This window comes from Haematobia irritans, chromosome 3, assembly GCF_050003625.1.
Source record: "Haematobia irritans isolate KBUSLIRL chromosome 3, ASM5000362v1, whole genome shotgun sequence".
NCBI lineage: Eukaryota > Metazoa > Arthropoda > Insecta > Diptera > Muscidae > Haematobia > Haematobia irritans.
Genome location: NC_134399.1, coordinates 178677005 through 178686339, shown reverse-complemented (window position 1 = coordinate 178686339; position 9335 = coordinate 178677005). Strand labels below are relative to the sequence as shown.

General features: G+C 30.3%; 1 protein-coding gene across 1 annotated transcript in view; it reads left to right on the top strand.

Moving 5' to 3' along the window:
• Positions 1-1590: 1590 nt before the first annotated feature.
• The window catches only part of AdoR (Adenosine receptor), a 127847-nt gene continuing 120102 nt past the window's right edge, over positions 1591-9335 (top strand). Inside the window, exon 1 of the mRNA XM_075300727.1 lies at positions 1591-1629. The gene's annotated coding sequence lies outside the window, so the exon portion shown is untranslated. The remainder of the gene's footprint in view (positions 1630-9335) is intronic.

The window sequence follows — 9335 nt, the reverse complement described above, 5'->3', positions numbered from 1 at the left end:
GTGGTTTAAATAAAATAAGTTAGAGAAATAAACTTAAATCACAAACGATGTGTCTGTTGCTTCGTAATTCTATATTCTATTTACGTATTTAAGAAAATTTAGCGGTGATATGATTTAGATGATCTTTTGCTGCCGAAAAAATACCAAAATTTCATGAAACTCGGTTAATAATTGCGACCGGGATCTTGCGAACAACAAATATATGAATACACGGACGGACGGACATTAAGAGCTAGATCGATTCAACAGATGATTCTAACTCGCTCGGTGTACATTTTATAGCATTTTCACTTCAACTGAAACCTGTTTCAAATCAATTGAAACCTTTTTCAAATCAAATGTATTTTTTTTTAAATTAAATTATTTCTTTGTAATAAATGAATTTATAATTAGCACACAAAATAAATTGTAGTAAAATTTAAAAACTGCGACAAACTGAAGTCCTGTGATAGGTCCTTCAACGGTAATTTGCAATAGGGTAATAACTTGAGAAGAAATTATATTTTTTTCTGCTGAAAAATTAGTGCACTTTTATTTGTTGTGCATTATGATTGCTCCACCTTAACGTCGTTTAGTAATTAATTAGGAGTCTTAGATTACAGTAAAAGAGATATAGACGACAAAATAGTTATTAATACACCCAAGGAGATAGGTACTAGAAATACATGAATGGAAAATGTTAGATACGATTAAGAAAATTTTATTAGGGGAATTCCAGGGAAATAATCACCAAACTGCCATGGTATTATTTCTGTCTTAATAGAAGAGGATTTGTCGAAAAAAAAACATAATTAGTCAAAGAAACTTTGCGCTTTCGTAGTGGTCTTTGAATTTCCACTTTCTTATAGTAACGTCACAAGTTGTGGGCCAAACCATTAGGATTCGATTATTAGGATAGGTGTTTTGATTAACCTTTAATCGGACTGTACATTTTATACGCATATGAGAAAAAATTTCCCAGCCATTAATCTCACAATGAAGGCAAATTATTTGTTATCAATTGGTCGACTCATCTAAACTATCATAGGTTGAGTATATAGACAATTTTTATGACCTCATGACCTAGTTACATTTGAAAACTCAACTATGTGTGATTATAGCTTGTGGTACATCATCGTATCTCCTTTTTGTCAACATCACGAGGGTCTATGACCCCAATGATAGCTTTCCAAAAGACACCTGTTGTCATAATACATTTTTCCTTGGGGGTATATTGATATGTTTTGTTGTCCCTGGTTTTTGTCAAGTCATGTCTAATCGTTCATGTTGTTCTAATAATGTCATTGTTTGCTTTTTTTTAATATTCTTATCATTAATGATTTTTCTACATAATAGATATCCTATTTATATACCACACCATTTACTCACCTATATAAAGTGGAAAGTCTTCAGGTGGAAAATAAATTTGCAATTAATTATTTGTAACTAAAACTTTATTAAAAATCTCAATTAATTAACACAAGCCATTGATGGCATATTGATGTTGGCCTTCCCTCTTATTTTCTTCTGTAGCTATAATTTTTTTTTTTTTTCTAATGAATCATTAAAATTTCCAATTGACACTAACGAACATCTCATTTTTCAATTTCAGATTAAACGAAAAAAAAACAAACACTTGAATAATAAATGGTAAGTGATGGTAATTTAAGACTTTTTGCATCATCAAAAAAAAAAAGAGGTGGAATAAAATAAATTGACAGAATATGGGAAATATGTCATAAAGGGCTATTGGTGTCGTAGAACAATATGGTTTTATCGGCGATGACAAAAAAATATAAATTTCGACTTACCCCTATTTTCATAAAGCTCCGTTAGTGTTCCGTTAACTAACCAACCTTTGAACCGTATTATGGACGAAGCTGTCATCTTGACTATATATACCATACGCCTCCTCTCACAAATAAGTTACGTCCATGAAACGTTTACTAGTAAAATATTCATAATTGCATGTGTACATAGAAAAATTTGTCACCAAAATATTTCCAATTAAAAAGTTGATTGCAGCTGAACATTTTTTTTTTCAATTAATAAATTAATTAATACAATTAACTTTTTAATCAGGATAAAAACATTAAGTTAGTTAAGTCAATGATTAACAAGTATATACGGCCGTAAGTTCGGCCAGGCCGAATCTTATGTATCCTCCACCATGGATTGCGTAGAAATTTTTACGAAAGACTGTCATCCACAATCGAATTAATTGGGTTGTGGTATCTTAAAACTTCTCAACATCGTTTTCTAAATTGTGAGTTAGTCCACACGTGGTATATATTAGACAAAAAAGGTATGTGTAGATAAGTCTACAAATAATTACGAATCGCTATGGACTTTTGCACGGTACGTAGAGAGCCAGAATTGAAATATGGGGGTCGCTTATATGTGGGCTATATACAATTATGAACTTCATACGGACCAATGTTTGTATGATTGGGGTTCGATTTATCTGAGGGCTATATATAACTATAGACCGATATGGACCTAGTTAGGCATGGTTGTTAACGGCCATATACTAGCACAATGTACCAAATTTCAACTGACTCGGATGAAATTTGCTCCTCCAAGTGGCACCAAAACCAAATCTCGGGATCGGTTTATATGGGGGCTATATATGATTATGGACTGATATGGACCACTTTTGGCATGGTTGTTAAAAATCATATACTACACCCAGAGAAGGAATATGATCACCTCAAACATGTTTTAAGAGCAAAAAAATATTTTTGAGTGGTGACCATGTAACATGGTTTTCGCATGGTTTCGCATGTTATTTTCTCGGAAATCATGTTTTTGATTTCGGCAATCAGGTTATATTTGACGAGAAAATAATATTTTAGTGACAAACATGTTACATGGTCACCATACAAAAATAACATTTTGCTCTTGAAACATGTTTGAGGTGATCATATTCCTTCTCTGCGTGTACCACCACGTACCAAATTTCAACCAGATCGGATGAAATTTGCTTCTCCAAAAGGCACCGGAGGTCAAATCTGGGGATCGGTTTATATGGGGCTTATATATAATTATGAACCGATTTCGACCAATTTTTGCATGAGTGTTTGAGGCCATATATTAATACCACGTACCCAATTTCAACTGAATCAGATGAATTTTGGTCATCCAAGTGGCTCCGGGGGTCAAACCTTGTGATCGGTTTATATTGGGGCTATATATAATTATGGACCAATAGGGACAAATTTTGGCATGGTCATTAGAGACCATATACTAACATCATGTACCAAATTTCAGTCGGATCGGATGAAATTTGCTTCTCTTAGAGGCTCCGCAAGCCAAATCGGGGGATCGGTTTATATGGGGGCTATATATAATTATGGACCGATGTGGACCAATTTTTGCATGGTTGTTAAAGACCATATACTAAAACCATGTACCAAATTTCAGCCGGATCGGATGAAATTTGCTTCTCTTAGAGGCTTCACAAGCCAAATTTGGGGGTCCGTTTATATGGGGGCTATACGTATAAGTGGACCGATATGGTCCATTTACAATACCATCTGACCTACATTAACAGCATTAATACTTTATGGGGTCTTAGAACAACATTTTGATATGTTACAAACGGAATTACAAAGTTAATATACCCCCATCCTATGGTGGAGGGTATAAAAATCGTTCAAAAATAGGACATGTTTTTCAACACTTTATTTTAAGGACGTGTTTTACTTGAAACATAGTATAATTTCTACTGGAAGTCATGTCTGAATTTGGAAAATAATGTTGTCGATAACATATTTTTAAAGGACTTCGATAGCATATGAAGAAAAAAAGCTGAAAAAGCTGAAAATTAAAATTTGCTTCCTAGAGTCAAGTACACAAAACCCAAATTTAAAAGAGAATTGTGTCTTAAAAGTATCCTTACTTGAATTCTCCGCTTCTTTGGCTCAGAATCAATACCAAAACTATTAAAGTAAAGACAAAATCTTTGGAACCGGGCATGCTTTTGTTTTTAATGTAGTTACTGTCCATATTCTAAATACTACAACGAGCTCCAAAAAATAGATGTTATGAAAATTGTACTTACAGAAGAATAAACAACATTTTCCATTATTTTCATTCATAGCGGTCAAAAGCCAAAGCTAAAAAAATTATAATTTTTGCTTTCACTTGCTGTGCTGTCTACAACTCTATAGGATACAACGCCTTATAATTTTTTCCTTCCACTGCATGCACTTGCTTTACTGTCACATAGTCTTTTTTATTGCTATAACTTTTGCCCCTCATGGTATCCAATGCCAAAAGTTTTAACAAGTATCAAAATGCCATCATAGGCGTTTGTTTGCTTTCTATTACATACTGGCCTCTTACAGTAGATACTTTCGCCTACGGAATTTCATTTTGCAAAAATAAAAGCACACAGCAGAGTGAAAGTAGTTTTAAATTTTAGACCCGGGCATGTGAAAAGAAGCACTTGTGGAATAATTGAAACTACACTGCTGACTTAAGATTATAGAACGCGAAGTTCAACATCTTTGTTGCTCACTTGTCGGCCAACCACAATTCTTATGAGGTTCGTTATAGTAACAAACCTTAGAGTACTGGGTCATAAGCAAGAAAAAGAAGAAGAAGAAGATTTTCACATCGTCGATAAGAAGCAATGGCTATGGCCCACAAATGTTCAAGCAATGTATCATGGTCATGGCTGTGGTGATGTAAATGGCGAACGTATAAAATGTCTCAAACAGATGATTTAATACTTCAGGCTATCAAGGGGCAAACTTGGAAGACCAACAGCTAACCATTCAACCAACCATCCAAGTAAGCTCAATATCATCCCCTTTCCAGGGTAAGTGTATGTGTACAGAATATCAAATTATGGTCTATTAAACATTTTTTTTTTACTTTCTCCTTTTGTTCTCTTGTCTTAACACTTCTTCGTCTTCCGGCAATTTCGCGTATCTTCAATGTTAGGTTACAATGTTTAGTTTACCCGCTCCATTCGTTGAGACTTCTTTTCTTGGGTTATAGTAAGGCTTAAATATTTGGATTTTTTTTTAATACAAACTCTTGAGATTTTGCACAAAGTTTGGGCTTAAACTATTTCCGTATTGAAAATGTTCTTGTTAATAGTTGAAAAGTAAATATTATTATACAATAACAACAACAACAAAGAAATTCAGTAAAACGTTTCTCTGTGAACACCCTGTGAAGGCATGATGTGGTATTAGGGAGCGTATGATTAACGCCAACTTCATTACATTGTACTGTAAATCGTACGCACCAGAGGACTAACATATTTTCTCAGAGCCCATTCATTACAGAGCAGTGTTTTTCCGGCTCTTGTCCCCAAATTATGATGTTTTCGTCCCCAAAAGTCCCCAATTTAAATTTATATTCTTCACAAAATTTTCTATAGAAATAAAATTTTGACAAAATTTTCTATAGAAATAAAATTTTGACAAAATTGTCTATAGAAATAAAATTTTGACAAAATTTTCCATAAAAATAAAATTTTCACAAAATTTTCTATATAAAATAAAAGTTTGACAAAATTCTCTATACAAATACAATTTTGCCAAAATTTTCTATAGAAATAAAATTTTGCCAAAATTTTCTATAGAAATAAAATTTTGACAAAATTTTCTATAGAAATAAAATTTTGACAAAATTTTCTAAAGAAATAAAATTTTGGCGAAATTTTCTATAGAAATAAAATATTGAAAAAATTTTCTAAAGAAATAAAATGTTGGCGAAATTTTCTATAGAAATAAAATTTTGACAAAATTTTCTATAGAAATAAAATTTTGACAAAATTGTCTATAGAAATAAAATTTTGACAAAATTTTCCATAAAAATAAAATTTTCACAAAATTTTCTATATAAAATAAAAGTTTGACAAAATTCTCTATACAACTAAAATTTTGAAAAAAACAATTCTATAGAAATAAAATTTTAAAAAAATTTCTATAGAAATAAAATTTTGGCGAAATTTTCTATAGAAATAACATTTTGATAAAATTTTCTATAGAAATAAAATTTTGACAAAATTTTCTATAGAAATAACATTTTGACAAAATTTTCTATAGAAATAAAATTCTGACAAAATTTTCTATAGAAATAAAATTTTGACAAAATTTTCGATAGAAATAAAATTTTGACAACATTTTCGATAGAAATAAAATTTTGACAAAATTTTCGATAGAAATAAGATTTTGACAAAATTTTCGATAGAAATAAAACTTTATTTATAAAAAAGATTAAAGCGATTTCTCGGAAAATTCCCCACAGAAATCCCCAAATTTATGGAAATTCCCCACTAAATCCCCAAGTCCCCAGAAATTTCGTCCCCATTCATGAAAAAATATCCCCAATTTGGGGAAAAATCCACAATACTGGCAACACTGTTACAGAGCATTGCAAGGAGGTTTGTTGAAATCTGTTAGGGTAACTGAAGTGATATTTTGCGACACTCGAATCAATGAAATTTTTCGTCAAGTCATGTACGCCCGTCTAACAAAAGTATTCCAATTTTCAAAGGATCACTGAAAAAAAATATTAAGCAAATATGAAAGGTTAAGCAACTTATATTTTAGAACACGCAATTTAAGCAATATTAAGGCAAATGTCTTTAAGATAAAGACTTTTTAATTAAAACAATGTCCCGAAGCATATTTATATACTGGCAACACTGTTACAGAGCATTGCAAGGAGGTTTGTTGAAATCTGTTAGGGTAACTGAAGTGATATTTTGCGACACTCGAATCAATGAAATTTTTCGTCAAGTCATGTACGCCCGTCTAACAAAAGTATTCCAATTTTCAAAGGATCACTGAAAAAAAAATATTAAGCAAATATGAAAGGTTAAGCAACTTATATTTTAGAACACGCAATTTAAGCAATATTAAGGCAAATGTCTTTAAGATAAAGACTTTTTAATTAAAACAATGTCCCGAAGCATATTTAACTTAGTCAACCATATCCTGCGATGTGAAAACAAATACTAAAAGATTTGAACTCTTTTTAAAAGAGTAGGATCAGGGGAAGTCTGGCACAAAAACTGAAGTACTGATTAATCACTCCATGGTTTACACACGTGTGTCCCGTACATTTAAAAAAATCGGACTACTTTCTTTTTCGTTTATATACAGAAATAGGGCGGTTATACAAGCTATTTTTGTTTTTTTAATTGATCTGTATTCAAATCGTTTGACAATCTTCTACATTTCCTGTGAATTTCAAGCGTGGTTTGTCAAGGGGAGGTATACTGATAATCAACGTACCGTCGAATAAATCGGAAAAAGTAAAAATACTTAAAACCTGACCATATTAACATTTGTTAAAGTGTGGGACACACATAACATGCCTTTTCCGAACATATATCGGAAAATGAAGCACCCTCTACGTTGCCTGTCAACTTCATGTAAATTTAAGTTTTTTACTTAAAAAAAGTCTGGCAGAAGCATGCGGAAAAATCATACAATTATCGACAACCCTGTACTTTATATATATATATATATATATATATATATATATATATATATATATATATATATATATATATATATATATATATATATATATATATATATATATATATATATATATCGGGCAAAAGGGAACCTCCTCCTTCGCTTCTCCTCGACCAGATATCGTAAATACACGTACACAAGTATATACAGCAGTATGTTCGGCCGGGCCGAATCTTAAGTACCCACCACCATGAATCAAATATAATAGTTTCCTTTGAAAACTCTTCGTCGTAGCGCGTTAGTTCATAATATATAGAATTTCAGGAGGTTTGATGACAAATACTCTCCCCAGCAAATTAGTTCATCCAGTACGCTTCCCGAAGATAAATTTAAAGATTCTACCTATGAAGACTAGATCAGATCCAGTATCTGTTTAGAAGAACCATTTTTGTTTGAGTTTTAGAGAAATCGTGCATATATGTTAGTGCAAATAATGAAATAACGCCTTGATTTTAAATCTTAAATCTGTAGATTTTGACCGTTTTTGACCGTTATTATTTAAATGATTGTGAGTAGTAAAATCTGGAAATAGTACTTTCAGTTTCAAGCAATTTTCATGAGCAATGCACCTGCTATACACTGAAAGAAGAGTTTGCTTTTCTAAGGAACAAAATTTGAAACAAGCAAAGTTTCCTCTTGAAACAAATTTTAGAGACAATCGTTGAATCGCTTAACAAACATTCTAAAATTTCATTGCGGAGGAAAATATTTTTTCTTTGGGTGCACCGTCAAGAAGAGAAATACGGGATATTTTTCAATACGTTATATAAAAACTTTTTTAATTTGAAACAAAGCATAATTGTTACTTTTAGTCGAGTCAGAATTTGGAAATTTAAGTTGTTGTTAACATGATTTTAAAGGACTCTGATAGGACATGAAATAAAAAGCTGAATACACGAATAAATGAAACTTTGTTTCCTAGAATCAAGTACACAAAACTTACATTTTACATTGTGTCTTAATTTTGTTCTTACTCCAATTCTCCACTTTTTGCCTCAGAATCAATACAAAAATCATTAGTGTAAAGACAAAACCATTTTAATTAACTTTTCAATTGATATTATCATTTTTGTGAAGATATTTCAATGAAAAATTAATTGGATCAATTAACTTCGTGATTGAACACAAAAAATATTTTTTGTGTGTTATAATTTGGAATTTAATCTGATATATGTTTGTACGTGAGTAGCTTTATTAATATATCGCAAAAAAATAGTGAAAATTCCCTAAATGAGATTTGTATCTAAATAGTAACTTTATTGATCATATAAAAATAAAATTTAGAAAAAAATTACTATTGAAATAAAATGTTGATAAAAAATTTCTATTGAAATAAAATTTTGAAAACAAATTTCTATAGACATACAATTTTGATAAAATTTACTACTGAAATAAAATGTTAATACAATTTTGAGAAAATTTTCTATAGAAATAAAATTTTGAGAATATTTTCTATAAAAATAAAATATTGAGAAAATTGTCTACAGAAATTAAATTTTGAGAAAATTTTCTTTAGAAATAAAATTTAGAAAAAAATTACTATTTATTTCATTTATTTAATTAGTTATTTCATAAAACCTGTACAACAAGAATAACAGATTCTTATAATTATAGTAGAGGAAAGTTTATCCAATGTTTGTATAATCTCATAAATCGAAACTTAAATGTAAGTAAAAAAATAAAAAACGAAAAACTAAATGAAATGAAATTGACAATTAAATTATATGTTTATAATGATTTTAAAAATATAATTATAAAAATAAAAGGGAATAGTAAATAATAAAAAAAAGAAAAATAATAAAAATAAAAGTTATAAGATTTGATAATGTTGTAAAAATTGGTATAATT